Source organism: Manis pentadactyla, chromosome 8 (genome assembly GCF_030020395.1).
Source record: "Manis pentadactyla isolate mManPen7 chromosome 8, mManPen7.hap1, whole genome shotgun sequence".
Taxonomy (NCBI): domain Eukaryota; kingdom Metazoa; phylum Chordata; class Mammalia; order Pholidota; family Manidae; genus Manis; species Manis pentadactyla.
In genome coordinates this window covers 36,968,799-36,988,709 of record NC_080026.1, presented here as the reverse complement: position 1 = coordinate 36,988,709, position 19,911 = coordinate 36,968,799, and the positions used below count along the sequence as shown (strand labels likewise).

Genomic DNA, 19,911 nt, shown 5'->3' with positions numbered 1-19,911 from the left:
CTCAACCCTATATCCCCCCACTGCCAATCTGCCACAGTACCTGAGAATCCAGGTACTGGCATCCCCCTTAATGCACTCTGTAGGTTATGTTCATGTCAAGTAATGTGAAATAGTTGCCGAGTTTAGCAACATATTCACAGGGACCATTTACTTAATCCATTACCAACCTACTGCCTGAGAAGTCTCAGCTGAAGGGTCATGTGAAAACAGAGTTGACTGACAGAAAGAGGGTGGAAGAGTATAATATCCAGAAAGCAATCCCAGTCAGAAGCAGCAGCCCTCGCAGCAGTAATACTGTCCTACTTCACGGCAGCAAGAAACTTCTCAATCACCCACATCCTGCTCCCATTAAACTACACCTCTAAGGACCCCAAAGGACAAAGTGATAGGATATTTGAAAGGAACATGCCTATTGGCCAAGCATAAAATTCTGCAGAAAAAGCAAGAATGTTTGGAGTACACAGCCATAAATGCTCCTCAACAAACATTTACTGAGTGAATGAATAATGGGGCCATAGATCAGTCATGGGGAAGGAAGGCTGACAACCATGAACCATGGTGACAGTCAACATCAGAGTGCCCACCACTCTCTTTTGCTTGAATCTCTCCCATTAAATAGAAAAATTATAGGAATATACCTGAGGTTGGAATCAACTTCACATCTCTCTAAACTTCATTTGAAAAACCTTGGGAATCCAAGAGAAGCTGAAGTCCCCTATCAAAGCAGGGCCCACTAGGTCCAATCTAACTTCCCAAATACTTATATTTTTTAATTATGTGCTTTTCAATGACATGCAAGCACCTAAAGATGTAAGTCCAGCTCTAAACTAAGATACTATGACGACTAAGCATGAAAATAACACACGGCTATGCCAAATACAGAGTAATAGGCTTGAGTAAACAAATTCTCCAGTAAAAAATCAAAACAAAAAGCCCTACACATCTAAAAGTTCCCACAAAGCTTCATGGTACTAAACAATAAAAAACTTCCTTGAGTATCTCTAGCCTTCCCTCATAACAGACCTTACCCTAGACCTTGGCTTCTCTGATGTTTAGTAGAACCCACAACCAGCTCTGGTCATAATGAGCTCCATCATATACCTTGCTTGCACAACTTCTTTGAATAAAACTTTTCAAAATGATAACAAGAGTACTGGCATGATCTCGAAAATGCCAACCAAATTTTGTGATTCTCAGGTGGCATTCTAGAAATAATTTTTGGAGAAAAGTCATGAACAATAGTCACAGTTAAGAAGTGAGAAACAGCTGCCCTCCATGTTGAAGATGAGAAAATGAACAAGTCTCCATGAAGGCCTTCTACACATTGTTCCTTTAGATGATAAAGAAGAGAAACTGCCATTTATCTACCTGACATATTGCCAGTTTTCAAAGTAATGGGTAAAAACAATCAAAACCTTGACTATCTTCATATTGCTCAGACAAGGCACAAAAACTCTGTCTGTATGCTCTAAATTCAGAAAATCACTTCATTTCTTAAGTAAATATATACCATAAATGTACAGATATCTTAAGAATGCCCTGTAGCTAAAGAAAGTCACGTCATTGCCTGCTCATTTTGCTTAATTTGCTAGTCTCCCAGCAACTCTGTGCTAAAACTTTCATCCCATTTCAGATCCTTAGATCCTAGAATAAGAAAACAGTCCAGAGCTCTGGAAACTCTCCACCTCCAGCAGCCAGCAGTTCACTGAGCCACCGTGGTCTCCAGATGGAGTCACTTCCCAGGGTGTATTCCTCGTAATATGCATGTTACACGCATTTCACTTATCTTCTCCAAGCTACATTCCAGTAACTAAGCTTCATAAGCTTCTTCTGAATTGTTTATTTTGTTTTAAACCTCCATCAGCTGTTGGGATGGTTTGCAAAATTCTTTTTCTTTTTGGTTACACAGGATTGATGAGCATTACCGGGACTTTTGGTGGACTCCCTGATATTTAAAATTCCTACTGCTTGGATTAAAAGAAATAATGCCAGTGAAAGCTTTATGTAAACTGTAAAGTCCTGGTCAAATGTAGCATGCTGCAGTAATATTAACCACCATAGCAATAACTACAATTCAGTGTAATGTGGGCTTTAAAATACTGATAGCCATTTGGGCCTTGTCCTTCTTTGCTCCAACTCAGGGCCCACACTGGTGCCGAACACAGGGGAGCCTCTCAAGAAAGTTTTCTTTGGCTGAATAAATGAATGACTTTGAAACATCACATATTTTTCCAAATTAATGTCCACGGGCAAAACGAAGCTAAGCATGACAATTCAGATAATGAAAATACTCTGCCCAAACTACTGATGTACTAGCATAAATACTACAGAATAAGTTCTTCCAAAGATAATTCCTTTGCTAATGGCATCTGGCCCTTGCAGTCAATACTGGGGAGAAGGAGGAGTACAGTCTGGGGCAGGAATTTCTGTTAGTCCTGAAGATTTTTATTAATTCACAATGGCTTAGAGGCAGCTGTCATCCCAGACAAGCTAAGGGGGCATGATTTTGAAGGTTTTTAAAATGAAAAAACACAAAAGCAGCAAAGGTTATCCCAGCAGTGAGCATTCTAAACTCAGGCTTATTTCCAGGGTCGCGTCTTTCTAGGGCATGGAATGTCCAACCATGGAAATGACCAGCCTTCTGTGGGAGGAGGGAACAAGCCTTGGAGTGTGAGAAGCACCTGAGGAAGAAGTACTATTATGAAATGAATTATTTTGGAAAATGCTTTTGCAAGCCTGTGCAGAAATAGTCCCGGTCATTAAAGAGGTGCTCTATTTTAGGTACATATGTGAGTAAAAAGGTGGGGGATGGAAACAGAAAGGAATATGGAACTGGGGCCTCATGTATCCAACTCAACAGAAGCAGTGAGAATAAGAAGGGAAACTCTGGAGCGGCTGTTTATTCAGGAAAGCAAACGCTGGCACTGAATTTAACCCTAAAAGACAAGGATAACCTAAGAGCACTTTCCGAAAGGGTGGGTGGGAGGTCTAGAGGAGGGAAGGAAGATGGCCTGCTACCCGGGCGGTCCGCAGGGCTCCGGCGGCGGGAGGGCCCCTGCACCAGTGGCCGCTAAGCTCTAGAAAATATCGTATTTCTGCCCATCAATCAGCATTAGGCTGCTCTAGGGGCTGAGCTTTCGGCACAGGCAGTTGTCAGTAGCAACGCAGCACACACTGGTCGCTCCCGGCGAGCTGCGGCACAGCAGCGAGGGAGGGATGGCCAAGGCTAGAGGCCCTGCGCTGGGTAGACAAGGGCAGGGACCCACTAGTCCCTGGGGTGGGGGGAGCGGCAGGGCCAGGTGGAAACAGGCCGCGGATCCCTGGGGCTGGGGGCTGGGGTGGGAGGGTTCTGGTGTCATGGCAATGTCCGTGCCAAGTTCAGCGGCCTCCCAGTCTTCTGGAGGTGTCTCGCTTTGCTGGCACCTGGAAATCGGACTCAAAGCCACGGGACAGGAGAAGCGCTGGACCTGAGTTTGGGTACGTGGCGATACTCAAGATACACCGCCACCCCTGCTCCCTTCAGGAGTCTGGAGATTGCCAACGAGGAATTGTCTACACGTGTGCGTGCTTTCATTCGCACTTGAAGCACAAAAGCGAGGCCCACAGGTGGAGAGGAGGTAGCGCGTGTGTCGGGCGGTGCTCAGACGGCGTGGGGGCGGGGAGCCGGGTGAGCGTGCACACCGGTTCCCACCAGCCGTCCCGGCCGCAGCGCGGTGCGAGTGGAAGAGCGACCCGCACCTCGCACCACCTCTCCGAACTTCTCCCCCTGCCGTTGGGATCCGGTAAGGTAGAAAGGAAGGGCGACTGTGAGAGAGGGCAGCAGAGGGCAGAGAGGGACCGAGGAGCCACCTTGGGAGGACAGAAGCAGGGCGTTTACAGGGACCAGTGGGAGCAATGGGGCTCCCAGGCCAGAGAGGCGGGCGGCCGCGCGCTGGGGGCGCGCCTGGGAGAGGAGCGGGCTGGCGTCTCCTTACCTGGCCTGTGGAGGAGCATTTTGCTGCGGGTCGGGAGCGGGGTGGGCGCAACCCCCCCGAGGCAGACCCTGCAGTGCTGTCACTTCGGCAGCATCAAGGCGCTGGCCGCAGAGCCCGGAGTTGACAAACTTGCCATGTCCGGAGCGCGCGGAGGTAGCCGGAGCCAGGGGCGCTCCACAGCGCACGGCGCAGGGCAGCCGGACCGGCGCGCTCCCTCGCGCTGCGCCGCTTTGTTACGCTCCTCTGGTCTCCCTGCGCCTAGCTCCCGGGGTCTCCACGCCCTCTCGGCAGTGGGACGTTTCACCGGCGATCTGGGAGGCCGCACGAGTCCGCGTGCTACTTCCCTCCCGGAGGCGCCGGGTACAGAGCAGCCCAGGAGCGCCCGGCGGGACTGCGCAGTGCGCTCCTACCAGGCAGCTCCGGCCCCTGGATTCCCGCCTCCCACCTTCTCCCCCTCCCCGCCCCTCCGCGGCACCCCCATCCGAAGCTGCCTAGGATCGGGCGTCAAATCCAGCCCATCTGCTGCAATCATAATCAGTCTCAAACGAACGGTTCTGACAAATCTCCGCCTGGAGCCCGAGCTGGGGAAGCCGGTGGGTGAGGGGCGGGAGGGGAGGAGGGAGCGAGGGGCGACAGAGACCGGGCGCTGGGAGGAGGGGTGCCTAGAGGCTCCTATTGTCTACCCCAAACAGAGGAACTGAAAGGGGATATGGGACCCCCAAAGGGAAAAAGTGCTTTCCTTTCCCAGTTCCTAGTAAAAACCAATCCCCTGGCAGGCCCCGACACACCCCACCCCCATCCCAAACTGAGCTTGATGAGCCTGGGTGGAACGAATTTCTGCTAATGAACTAAACAAACAGGTCCTGTAATCTTATCATCAGGCTAACCCAGACACTGGCAAGATGTACAAAGTATTGTGATTGGCAGGTAAGAGCTGGAACTAACAGTCATTTGGAGTCAGAAGTTGGTTCCCAAGTACATTTGGGAATAAAGCTTATGGGGAGAGAACTGGTTTGTAATTGGCGAAGCAGCTCAGGCCCTTTGCCTCCTGTTGGCATTTTGGGAGATAAAAGGGAAATCTGCTTTAAGCAAGAAAATGCTGAACTCAGTATAGCCCTATTTGTGTTCAAAGAATTCTCAGAATATATTTCCCCCACTTTCTCTTGGAAATACTCTTTTTAAGACATGTTATTAAAAAATGTCTTCTAAAACTGATTATTTTTTTCCAAACTAGTTTCTTCCGCAGATGAAATAAGGTGCTCCTGTGAATAAATATAGTCTATTTTCATATGCCATTTCAATATAACCACACATATTTCTATTGGTGATAGGCTTAAAAGGACTATGGCAAAAGTGTTTTCTTTTTTAATAGAAATAGCAGTTGTCCTAGATATACATAAACAAGTCTTAAAGCATAAAGAATACAACCAATGGGATTATGCCTGTTTTGTTGATCTTCTCAAGTGCTGAGAAATGTCCACTTACCTTGAATGACAGTATGTGTTGAGGAAATAATATGTTGGCTAAACAAATCACCAGTTGAAAAGTTGAAGGGAGAATTTTTTGAGCCATTTATTCAGATAGAAATAATACCTTGGCAAAAATATATTTTATGGTGAAAATTGACTTGAGTTTTAAATTAGTGTTCATTCATTTGCTTTATGTTATATATAGTTGAAAAATGTGGGCAAGCCACATTAAGCACCCACTTACCTAGGCAAAAACTGTGTCTTCCTCTTATTTTATAGCCTAGTGGTGCTTATGACAGCACTGTGCAGCTATGAGCATTCCATAAATACTTACGTTTGAAGTTCTGATTTACAGGTCAGGATTAAAATCGTATGTATCATTGTGGCTTGATAGCAGAAGGAAAATGAGGTTCAAGTGTTAGTTCCTCCAGTAAGTAAATAATGAGGACAACTAGCTGATCAGATTTTAAGATATTATTATTAATATTTGGACAACTAGCTAATCAGATTTTAAGATATTATTAATATTTAAAAGTTAATGGATTGCCACTGTCATTTTGTTTAATGTGTGTATTAAGTTTATAAATTTTGTTAAAACATTGATCAACATGGTGCCAAGAAATAAATATTTCAAAAAGGTTGCTCTCCACCAGAATGAGGTACCATGCTGGTGACTGACTTAAGTAACAGTACCCAGGACAGTGATGGCTTTCAGGGAGAGAAGAGCTGAGCTGAGCTTCAAACACTGGGTGCAGGCAGTGTCTGTGTTCTGCTGCATTCTTTTCCCAAGTTGGTAGTTTCATTTGCATCAGGGCCAAGTGGTAGGCTAAATGGATGGCCCAGTTCATCAAGACCTTGGTTCTAACTTCAAAATACATCCTATCTGATAATCTCAATTATTAAGTGTCCACAATGTGTCAGTACTAGAATATATGAGTGCAAAGACAAAACATTTTGGCCTTGTGGAACTTACATTCTGGAGTGGAAGACAGACATTAGAAAAACATACATAAGGAAATCATATTCTCTAGTAGAAAGTAATCAATGATGTGAAGAAAAACTAAGCCAGGAGGGCTGTGTGGTATTCAAGTTTAAGTAGAGTGCTCAAGCGCAGGTCTCACTGCGAATGCTAAATCTGAGTAAATGATTAAAGGAGGTGAAGGGGCAGCCCAGCCATGTAAGTATCTGAGGGAAGGTGGTCCCAGGAAGCAGAAAGAGCAAAGGCGGTGGTTCCTAGAGATGATTGTGTCTGGTGAGGTCTAGGAAGGAGAGTGAAGGGAGAGGTTTTAATGGGGACAGTCTGAGAGGACAATCACTGGGTGGGACCTATCAGGCCAATTTAAGGACAAGGTTTTACCCTAAGTGATATGGAAGGACGTGGACACAGTGTTTTGAATAGAGGCGTTCCATGATGTGACTATTGAGTGGGTCACTCTGGCTACCATCTTGTCAATTATGTGGGAGAACAGGGGGAGGTCTTTATTAGGTTATTCCAAGAATCAAGGTGAGAAAGGATGGTTTGGACAGGACTATAGCAAAAAGGATGAGAATTGGTGGCAATTTGGGACTGTTTTGAACTTAAAGCCAACAATGTTTATTCAGGACAGGGGGGTTGGGAAAAAAGGAAGGGGTAATGAAAGTTCCAAGTGTTTGGCCTTCACAGCCAAAAGAATGGAGTTGCTATTTATTAAAATGGGGAAAACTATGAGTAGAACAAATTTTGGTGAAGAATCAAGGGCTCTTTTTTATATGTAACAACTGGGATGCCTTTTAAGTTCAATTTTAAAAATAATTTACATAGAACTCTTAGAATACTTCCTGCCTTTTGTGGTGGTTGTGTTAGTGGGGGTTCATGTGGGCAATTGTTACTGTTTTTATGGATGTTTGCCAACCAAAATGAGATACTGAGTAGGCCATTGAATATATAGTCAAGTGTGTGCTCAGGCACACATCCAAGGTGGCGATGTACGTTTAAAAACTGTGTAAAGTATAGATGTTTAAATTAAATCCATTGGATTGATGGGATATTGAGCTGTGAGTACAGTTAAAAAAGAGAAGACTTGGGAGGACTGAATCCTGAAAGGCATTCTGACTTCAAAAAGTCAAAGAAAGTGAAAAGAACCAGGTAAGGAGACTGACATAAGTGGCAGCCAGTGAGGGACAAGGCAGACCACAGAGTGTGCTCCCCCAGGAACCTAGTGAGGTAGATATTTCAAGGAGGAGGGAGTGATCTGCTCTTCTCAGTCTCATGATAGGATTGTTACCATAGGAAATCTAAAACATACAAAAACTTATGAGAGTTTATCAAGGATACTGGACAACTTAATTGTTTGTTTACAGTACAACATCCAGAGTGTCCTAGTATCTAACTAAGGATCAGGCACATAAAAGGTATTCAAATGGTGCTGACTCAAGTAATCAATCAATGAAGGGATTAAATCCCTTTTGCTTCAATTTACAATCTGTGGATGATTTTGAAGGGGTCTTCTATTCTCAAATTCAAGAAATATTAATGTAGGACAAGGTTTCTGAGAGGGAGTAGACCTGAGAAACATTATTAATGTTTCTCTTTTATTAATGCCAGTGTCAATGGACAAAAGACTTCTAATCCGTAAGTCTCATATGGGACATTTTTTCAGACCATGTTCAATAACATTTAAATTAGTAACAAAGAAATGACTCACATACATATAGAAGTTAAAAAATACACTTCTATAAGTAATCTGACAACTTAAGACAACAACCCAATTTAAATGAGCAACCAACTTAAATATATACCTTATCAAAGAAAATATAGAATGGAAAATAAATGCATAAAAGGATGCTCATCAGTCATTGGAGGAAAGCAACTTAAAATCACAATGAGATATCCTCATACTCACTAGAATTAACAAAATTAAAAAGACTAACAATCTCAAGTGTTGACAGAATACAGAGCAACTTTAATTCTCATACATTAGTGGTAGAAATGCCAATTAGTGCATCAAATTTGGAAAACCAATTCTCAGTTTCTCATAAAGTTAAACATACACTTAGAAGACCATTGAGCAATCCCACATGTATCTCCTGGGTAGTTACCCAAGTGAAAACATATTGACACAAAGACTTGCACACAAATATTTATAGCAGATTTATTCATAATATCCACAAACTGGAAACCACCTGTATTTCCATCAACTTGTAAATAGATAAACAACCTGTGGCAGATCCACCCATACCATGAAATACTACTCAGCAATAAAAAGGAACCAATTATTGATAAATGTAATGATATGGAATGAATCTCATTTATGGTATTATGCTAAGTGAAATATCATACTTTATGACTAGCTTTTGTTTCATTCTATTCAATTCTAAAATACATTAAGGACAAAAAGCAGATATCAGTTGTTTCTGGTGCTATGGACGGAGAGGGCATTGACTACAAAAAGGCACAAGGGATGTATTTTGCATATGGGAAATATACCATATCATGCCTGTTTGGTGGTTACAAAACTGTATTTTGTCAAACTCACCAAATTGTACACTTAAAAATTGGTGAATTATATGTAAGTTAAGTCTTAATAAAAAAAAGATTTTTGAAAGAGTAAATAATTTAATGTGTCTTTTGGTAGGGGGATTAATAGCACTTTCCCATTTGAGAAGAGGAAGCTTACCTAAGTATCACCGGTTTGTAATCCCCAGTGAAATACCTGATCCAAATAAGAATCACCAATAGATGCTAACGCCAAATGGTAAAAGATTGATGGGAAATAGAATATTCATACAATACCAAATATCACCTTCTGATTTTTTGCTAATTGCCAAGGGAAAATATTATATCTTACAAGGGGAGAGAACATCTGACCTGTTCCTCCTTATATGATGCTATGTGAGATGTGCATAGTACCACCTATGAAGTGTTCTTGCAAAAACCATGCTGAACCTGATTCTTAGCAAGGCTTTTGATATGATGTACAGCTTACAAGAAATATGGAAGATAGAGGATCAGATAGATGATACCACAAGGAAATAAGGCAAATGCAGACTATGGGATGACCTGGAGCTCTTCAAAAAGTCAGTGTCTGTGGGTAGATCATCCACAGATCTCCTATTGGATAAGAGAATTTTTATTGATTTTGCTAAGGTTGAAATGATGCTGTGGTTATAAAGAGGTCCTTATATTAAAAAGGCCCATGCTAATAAAGTATTTAGGGTTGAAGTAAAATGGTGTTTACTACTCCCTTAAAAAAAATGTATGAAACAAAAATACCAACATTTGCTGATGCAAGGTTGTGAATAAATACGTGTTTTATTGCCCTCATCTTTTGATTTTTCTATAACTAATGATACAACAGAGATTTAAAATAATAGGACTACTGCACTATTAGCAACTTTAGAGCAGTAAATGTGAAAACATAGGTAAAATGATCAATGTTCTAAAATATAAAATGTAAACTTTTACTAAAACTCAAAAACCAACAGAATCTTACTTAAATAAATCAATAGTTGAAAAAAAATTTACCCTGAATAACCAATAGGCCCAGATATTTTAGACATCTTTATTGAGTTATAATTCACATATCATAAAATTCACCCACTTAAACTATACAGTTTGTTTTTAGTATGTGGTGGGTATTATAAATAATGCTGCTGAAAATATTCACATACAAGTTTTTGTGTGGAGGTATGTTTTCATTTCTCCTGCAAATATATCTAGAAATAGAATTTCTGGGCACTATGAATACTCTAACACTTTGAGGAACTGCCGAATTGTTTTCTAAAGGAAGTGCACTATTTTACATTTCCACTAGCATTTATTATTATTTATTATAGCCATTCTCATGGGTATAAAGTGCTCTCTTATTGTGATTTTGATTTGCATTTTCCTAATGGCTGATGATCTTTTAACTGGTATCTTTTCATGCACTTATTGGCCATTTGTTTACCTTTGAGGAAGTTTGTTTTTAATTCTTACGCTCATTTTTAAATAGGGTTATTTATCTTTTTATTGTTGAGTTGTGGGCTGAGATGTTCTTTAAGGCAATTTTTACAAAACCCTAATATCCACATCTTACAGAAAGAGTTCTAGGTAATAGAAAAAGATGAAGAGAAGAGAAAGAGGACTAGAAGGTGGAGAAGAAAGACAGGAAGATAAGGAGAAGACTTACGAGTCATCTAGAATGACTTTAATACTAAAATTAAACAGATCATATGGGAAAGGAAAATTAATGCAGTTTCAAAAATCCTAAATCAAACTGAATCCATCAATGTGAAAAATAGTAGCAGTAGCAATAATAATGGTAATAATCATATGGCATGATCAAGTAAGATTTATCCTGTAATGCAAAGGTGATTCGGCTCTAGAAAAATCTATTGATTGCCAATAAAAATATTTTTAGAAGATTAAAAAATAAGATACAGCCATTTCAATAGATGTAGAAAACTTCAATAACATTCAACATGTCATGATTTTTTTAAAAATAACAAACGTCTTTCACAAACTAGGAATAGATGGGAACTTATTTAAGTTGGTAAAAGGTATCTACCAAAAAATCTATAGCACACACCATACTAAGTAGTGAAATTTAAGCACATTTCCTGTAAATTTTTGCTCTAGTCAATGTTCAGTAGAAATGTTAAAATTCTGTTTAACATTTTCTAGAAGGTCTTATTTAGAGCAATGATATAAAGAAAAGAAAAAGTGTCAGAACCAGGAAATAATGAACAAAACCATCATTATTCATACTTAACATTATTATCTCCATAGAAAATTGTAGATAACCTGGAGGCAAATCATCAGGTATATTGAGAGTAGCATGTTAATTAAATAAAATAACAACATACTAAAACAGATAGTGTCCCTAGCCTAAATGCCAAATTATTTAAAATGTAACATATTTAGAATATTTCATTTAAAATAGTAAAAAAAAAAAATAGGTACAGAGGAATGAGTATAAAGATGAATAAAAACATTTTTATATAGAGTACTTTGTTGATTGGCATAAAAGAACTAAAATTAGCAAAACATAGTAGTAGATTAAAAGACTCAGTATCCTAACTTAATCTTTAAATATGAAACATCATCAAAATCCCAGCAGGTTTAAACACTAAACATTGCCAATTAATCCTTGAAATTCTTATAAAAGAGAAAAGGCCCCAAAATAACTAATTTTTAAGGAGGGTGACTCCACTAACATCCAAAAAAGGGCCAGGCACCTTAGTATAACAGGCAATTAAACAGGTAAGTGAGATAAATAAATACATCAGTGGAATAGAAAGAGAACCTAGAAATAGACCCACATATATGGAATTGGGGTGTGTGACAGAAATGACATCATTAATTAGTGGGGAAAGGATTGACTATTGAGACAATGACATCAGGTCAACTTTATACTTGAAAGATGGTGGGTATGTGGAACAACAGGAACTCTCACAAATTATGGGAATGCCAAATGGAGAGCCAGTTTGGGCAGCAGGCTCTTACAAATATAAACATACTCTTACCGTACGATTCAGCAGTTGTGCTCCTTGGTATTTACCCAGAAGAGCTGAAAATGTACATCCAAATAAAAACCTGTGCATGGATGTTTAGAGCAGCTTTATTCATAATTTCCAAAACTTGGAAGCAACCAAGATGTCCCTCAGTAGGTGAATGAATAAATATACAATGGTACATCCAGACAATGGAATATTGTTCAGAATTAAAAAGAAATGATCAAGCCATGAAAAAACATGGAGGAATCTTAGATGCATATTATCAAGTGGAAGAAGTCGATCAAAGGCAACAGACTGTGTGATTATAACTATATGACATTTGGGAAAAGGCAAAACTGTGGAAACAGTACAAAGATCAATGGTGCCCAGGAGTGAGGGGAGAGGGAAAGATCAATAGGCAAGCACAGAGTTGTTTTAGGGTAGTGAAAATACTCAGCACAGTATTATAATTACATATATTTCATTATAAGTTTGTCCAAAACCATAGAATGTACACACCATCAAGGGTGAGCTCTAAAGTGAACTATGGACTTGGGATGATTATTATGTGTCAACACAGGCTCATCCCTGGTAAAAATGTACCATTATGGTGACTGCATGTTGGTAATGGGGGAGGCTCTGCCTGTGTAGAGGCAGAAGGATTATGGGAAATTTCTGTACTTCCTCTCAGTTTTATTGTAAACCTAAAACTCCTCTTAAAAAAAAAAGACTAAATGTGAAAAGCAAATCTATAAAACTTTGTGAAGAATGCATTGGAGAATACTTTTATATCATCAGGCTGAGAAGTATAATGAAGTATTTCATGATATTAAATATATGAGAAAAGTATTTCATGATATTAAATTCTATGAGAAAAGAAAACGCCATAAAGAAAATGAAAAGTCAAGGCACAGACTAGAGGAATCTTTTTGAAACATATATATCTTAATAAGAATCAATTTTGTAAATCTGTAAATTTGTAAAGAACAGCACATGAGTAGGAAACATTTTTTAAAAAGGGACAGTATATGAATGGGCAATTCAGAGAAGATAATTAAATGGCAATAGATATATTAAAGTGCTCAATCTCATTACTAAGGAAACAAAACAACAATGAGATACTAACTCGTGCTTATTATAATAGCAAAAAGTAATCATTCTGATTACCATATGCATTGGAGAGTAAGTGTGGAAACAGGACCTCTCACACATCTCATACAGAAACAGTATAGACCTATGTAGTAAAGTTGAAGGCACTCATGCCCTAAGACACAGCAGCCCTGCCCAGATATATGTACCTGCTCAAGGGAAAGTCTCACACACATGCAAGCACACAGGAAACAGAAAAATCCATTATATACTAAGTCTCAAAGTAAACGTAAGTTCCACAAAGTACAAATATTGTAAGCACTTGCCGATAACATTGCACTAAAACTAAATCATCAACTACATTAAAAAACTAAATGCAAAACGAAATCATCAACTACATTAAAAAACTAAATGCCCTGCCTTCTGTAACTGGAACACTGACTTTTAAGCAAGTCTTAAATGAGAGAATTTAAACTAAAATGTAAAAATTCCTAGAAAATGATAGTGAAAACAACTGGATGCATTTAAAGCAGTGGTCACAAAAAAAAATAATAGTCCCTAAACACAGTTAACAATAAAAATGTTAAAGTATAAATAAATCTAAATTCTCAGCTCAGAAGACAAAAAAAGGAAAATTAACCAAAGAAAGCACAGGAAAAGACAAGGATAAGAGCAAAATGTAATGAAATAGAGAACAAGAAAGCAATAAGCCTAGTTAAGAAATTAAAATCTAGCTTATTTCTTTTAAATAGAACACTACATAACTTGATATTTACAAAAAAAAAAAAAAGGTGGATGGAGAGAAGAAAGCACAAATATACAAGATATATGACAAACAGGAAATAACCACTGAAACAGAAAAAAAGTGCTTTTTAAGTATAAGAGACTACTTTACAGATTTTGTGTCTATGCAAATAAATTTAAAAATATGGATAAAATGGAATAATTCTTTGAAAAAGGTGTTTATGAGAACTTGATCTATTAGAGACAGAAATTTTAATCAAACCAATGTTTCTAGAAGAAAAATTGGGTAATAGATCTGCTATCCCAATAAAAAAAACTACATGCTCATAAGATTCCCTGGAGAATCATAAAAAAATCCCTAAGATCAGACCATTCCAATGTTCTGTATTTTTTCTAAAATGTGAAAAATTAAGGAAAATATCCTAATTATTTTTATAAATCAAGTATAACATTGACAGTAGTTATAGACTGAATGTTTTCATTCATAACAAATTCGTATGTTGAAACTCTATCCAGCAATGTGATGGTATTAGGAGGTGAGGCCTTTGGGAGGTAATTAGTGTTAGATGAGGTCATGAGGGTGAGCTGTCATTAATGGAACTGGTGTGCCGGGAAGAGTCCTCCCTCAGCTCTCACTGTATGAGGATACAAAAGCATAAGGATACAAGCAGTCAGCTGTCTGCAGCTCAGAAGTGGGCCCTCACCAGAACTCAACCATGCTGGCACCCTGGTTTTGGACTTTTAGCTTCCAGAACTTTTAGAAATTAATTTCTGTCCTTGATAAGCCACCCAGTTTATGGTATTTTGCTATAGCAGCCAGAACTAAGAAAACACTTTAACCTTATAAAGGCAGTTTAAAAATATTATAGACCAGTGTACTCTACATCAATGCAAAAAAACTAAATAAAATATAAGCAAAACAATGTGAACTGCATTAAAAATATATACCATGATCAAAGGCCACTTGCATTTGGCTTAATGTTAATCAATCATTAATATACCACATTATTAAATCAAATGAGAAAAATTTCTTAAGTCTCTTCACAGATATTTTAAAAGCCTTTGATAAAATTTAACACCCTCCCTGATCAAAACTCAGGAATACAGAAACTGATGCATATTTTGTTAACATGGTAAACTACACACACATATGCCCAGTACTAACACCAGTTTATCCCAATAGAACAATATTTGAGGCACTTCTAGTAAAATCAGGAATAAGGTAAGGATGCCACTCTTTTCCACTACTATTCAACATTATATTATATCAATGCAATTTTGAGGTAAGTCAATTAGAGGCCTAAAAATTGGGGAAAAGAAGTAAAAATGGTATTTTCTGATGGCATGGCTGTATGTCTGGAAAATTATGTGAATCAACAATAAAATTAGCTCCAATGATAATTCAGATTCAGAAAAGACATACAGAAATCAGCCACCTTCACATATATTAATAACTTATTAGAGGATATACTGTAATAGAAAGCCTCATTTGTATTACTAACTAAGAAGATACAATACTTAAGGAAAATCTTAAAAAGAAATGTATAAAATCTATATGAGGAAAACTTCAAATCTCAAAGTCACAAAAACAAACTTGAAAAATAGACTTTCACTGTTCTATGATACAATGACTGCATATTAAAATGTGAGTTCTAAGTTACTTTATAAAGGGTAACACAATTTCAATAAAAATACCAACAATTCTTTTGGAGCTAAACAATAACACCAAAGTTCATGTGAAAAAACTTGCAAGAACAGACAGGAAATCACTGAAAAACAAAAGTCATAAAGAGAAAAGGAGTTCTTCCATACAGTAAACACACTATAAAGCTGCTCTTCTAAAAACAGTGTGGTGCATGAATACACAGAGTAAGAATAAATTCCAAACTCCAGAAATGGTCCAACATACATATGAAAGTACACTTACAATTAAGATGGCCTTTCAAATCACTGAGTCAACAATGGGCTTTTTTCTTTTTTTAATAAACAATGCTGGGACTTGTTGGCCATTTGACCAAAATGAACATTAAATTCATACTTCAAACCATTCAGAAGCATAAACTCCAAACAGATTAGGAATCTGCATGTAAAAAAATGAGACCATCAAGTACAAAAGAAAAAAACCACAGGTGAAATTCTCTATAACCCAGATAAAAGGAATGGTTACCTCATTCCTTTGACTCAAGCTCCAGGTGCAGTAAAAGATTAATAAATCTTACTACCTAAAAATTGTTAAATAGCATGACATACTAGTTTTCTATGGTTGTTCGAAGAAACTATCACAGATTTAGTGGCTTAAAACTACACAGATTACTACCTTACAGTTTGTAGGTCAGAATTCCAACTGGCCTTACTGGTCTGAAATCAAAGTGTCAGGAGGGCCACAATGCTTTTTGGAGGCCCTAGAGAGAATCCCATTCCCCTTTTCTAGCTTCTTAGACACTGTCCACATTCCTTGGCTTATGGCCCCTTCCTACATCTTCAAAGCCAGCAATGCTGTTGCTCTCTGATATTTTTATCTGTTCATATCTCCCTCTAACCAAGACCAAGAATGATTCTTAGCTATTAAGGACCCTTGTGATTATGTTGGGCCCACCTGATTAGTCCAGGAATATGCTCTCCATCTGATGGTCCTCCTGCAGAGTACCTTTTGCCACGTAAGGTAACATATTTATATGTCTGAGAATTAGGACATGGATGTCTTTGGAGACCATTATTCTGCCTACCACACATAGCAAAACACACACACATAATCGAAAGTCTACTGATACTGCTGGGAGAAAGTATCTTTACTATATCTTATATAAAAGTTAATATTTCCAATATGCAAAAATCTCTTAAAATGAAAGGAAAATCTTAGTAGAAAAAACTGGCAAAAGTCGTATACAGACAATTCACAAAATGATATGAAAGTGGCCCTTGAATACATAAAAAGATGTTCAAGCTCACTCCTAACCAGAGAGATGCAAATTAAAATTACACCAAAATCCATCTATCTGACTGGAGAAAATTTAGACATTTAAAAACTCATTCTACTGTTGAGACTGTACTAAATACAGTCTTATACACTGCTGGCAAAAGTTAAATTGGTACAAACTTTTTAGAGGAATATTTCAACAACCAACAAAACTCCATTTGCATTTACTATTTGAGTGAGCATTCTCACTTTTTCAAATTTAACCACAAAGTGTACTTCCAATAACACAGAAATACATAGGCTCATTGGTACATTGTTTGTAATTGTAAATTGTTGCTTAAAATGCTTGTAATTATGCTTGCTTGCCATATATTTCTTTTTATCCATATTTTATGGTTTGTCTTACCTTTCAGGATGGATTTAAACTGCTATTCAACTTTATAATCCTGCGTGAATAGTTTCTACAATCTTTTCTACATAGTAGCAGTGAATAAATGTTTTCAGTTTGGAAATTATTAGGTCTAAATAGTCATTTGTTATAAGAAATTTCATTTTGGAATAAAGCTCTCATATAACACTATATAGCTTATTCCTTTTGGATTTTATTGTTGTCACCTTACTGTTTTCGTGGTTCTTACTAAGTTTCTGTCTTATTACAGCCAGTCTTCATTAGGGAAATTTGGTTTCTTCAGTAATTAAAACTCTGTGGCTAGGGCACAGAGCTGAATTCAGCACAGTCACTTGGAGCAAGGTTCCACTGGACTTTCCACACTTTTTGTCACAACTGAGAAGACCATTGTTCTATGATGACATTATCACCATTAATAAAATGTTAAATGAAATGCACCTGAGAACAGCCTGGTGATTGTCCTAGGTCTTGGTAACAATGCAAGTAAATACATACCCATGCTCTATCAGTCATTCCATTTTTTAAACTTAAAGATTAGTGTTCTTTTTTTAATACAGCTATTCATACACCTATCCTTTATTAATCAACTTTTACATAAGAAATTATTCCAGGTTTTTAAAATCAAAAGTCTATGGCATATAAACCAAAAACAAGTTCCTAACTTCAATTTTTAACAGTTTAGTTTCTGGGAATTTTATGTTTATATTCAGATCCTGTTTTTAGACTGTCTCCTTAAATGAGTGTGTATTACATGTGTTAGTAATAATGTACATATGTATATACACATACATATACATTATTTTATATATATATATAGTGTGTGTGTATGTATATATCTCTATAAGCCCATACATTACTTTAATTAGAATGCCTCCCTTTATATTGGGGAATCTATAAGCAAAGAAGGAGGAAAATTCCCCTCATGCACACACATGCTGAAGTTTACCTAAGCCCATCAAATTCAAAGCTCAGATAAGCATCTACACATATGTGAAATGGCTGTATATGGGGATGGGTAGAATATATTTAAGCCAAACTTGAATGTAGGAAATTCATTATCCACTCCTCTACCCAAACACGGAGATAGCTTCCATGGTTTCCAGCAACCTGTAGAATGCAGTCCTATGAAAATAATATAATCGTATTTTTGAGAGGAACTCTAACAAAAAGTTAGCAATGTGGTATCTTTCTCACTAATTCCAAAAACATTTTACAAGGATCTTATTAACCATTGAAAGTTTTTTTGATGATTCATGGTTTTGAAGTTTTTAATGTTTCTAATAATAGAATCATAGAAAGAATAAGATTATGGAAAGGAACCTAATACCCCTATTTCCGCTTGCTTGATACGTGAGGAAATTGAGCTTACGTGGTATTTAGGACCCACAAGGGATTCGGGGAGAGGATTGCAAGTTAGCTGGGGGTTTCTTCACTGCTTTTCATCACTTAGCCACCAGACTAGTGGGGCTTTCAGAGCCCCAGAGCTTAGCAGAACAGCTTGAAAGCATATCTTAGAAGGATGTGGAATCATGAAATCAAATTTGTGACAACCTTCAATCCTCTACTTATCCAGGAGTTGGTAGGTAGGGGGTTGCAAACAACACAAGAAAGTTTTGTAAAAACTCACTCTAGCAATTGGCACCTACAGTTGAAATCTTGCCTAAAAACTTTTGTTGTAACACAAACACACCTACTCATTTATGGACTGTCTGTGACTGCTTTTGAACTCCAGCTACGAAACTGAGTAGTTGTGACAATAACCATAAGGATACAGCTCGTAAAAAAATGTTTACTAACTGGCCCTTAGCAGAAAGTTTGCTGACCCCTTCTCCAGAAAATGTCACTCTCTTATAAGCTGTTATAAACATAATAAATATACTTTTTAAAACTACTAATGATTATGATTTTGAGTTATACTTTGAAATAACTATGGTAATTAAATAAATGCTATTAATTTTAATGAGCCCTTATTTCTGATACAAGCTATTCTATAGCTTATACATTCCTGCAGAATGTTAGTGACATTCCATTTTTAATAGTAAATAGGAGTCATTTTTGCTAATTAACTTTTGAAAATTAAACCTAAATTAACTTTTTATAGCCAGCAATAACTACAGCAAAGATTGCTTCCACATAATTAAAATACAGTGCTCCTAATGAATAGATATCCACTTATAACTTTCTTTACAAAGATAATTATAGTTGCTTATAGTTCCATTTTGTCCTATGTGCATTCAAGATACTGTATTTTCCCAAAATGTAAACATTTTTAAAAATCTATTTTTATGAATTAGAAATGCAACAATTATCAAACTTCTAAAATATTCTGTAACATTTTTATATTGAAAAGCTGCTATTTGGGCAATTATGGTAAATTGAATATTAAGAACAAGCCCCAGAGTTTCTTATGAAAGGAATAAAATTTTAAGACATATCCAGAAGATATATCAGGTATAAAATAAAGGAAAAAACTATAGGTGAAACTGGTATTTAAGGGATTGAAATTAGGGAGAACCAAAATAAATAATTAATTTTTAGGAAATAGAGTCTAGGTATTAGAGTCTCTTCTTCCTTTATACTATTTTGGCTTGTATATGGAGTCAGGATAGGCTAGGTTACACCATGACAACAAACAATCCCCAGATATTTCTGGTTTGAGATGAAAGCTTAATTCTTCCTCATGGTACATGTTAGCAGGGACCTCTGCTCATGGTAGTCATTCTATGACTCTAGCTTTATATGAACCATCATGTTGAGCATTGCTGGTTGCCACGCCAGAACAAAAGAGCACAACCGAGTGTTGCACATCCACCATTAAATGCTTCACCTTGCAATGTCACTTTTGCTAACAAC

General features: G+C 37.7%; 1 protein-coding gene across 14 annotated transcripts in view; it reads right to left on the bottom strand.

The window, feature by feature from the left end:
• The window catches only part of NCKAP5 (NCK associated protein 5), a 1,007,163-nt gene that overhangs the window by 538,045 nt on the left and 449,207 nt on the right, over positions 1 to 19,911 (bottom strand). Inside the window, exon 1 of one of the 14 annotated variants that reach the window (XM_036886547.2) lies at positions 3,975 to 7,868. The exons of the other annotated variants lie outside the window; for them this stretch is intronic. The gene's annotated coding sequence lies outside the window, so the exon portion shown is untranslated. Of the gene's footprint in view, positions 1 to 3,974; positions 7,869 to 19,911 lie in introns of those variants that run through there. 14 annotated transcript variants of the gene reach the window in all.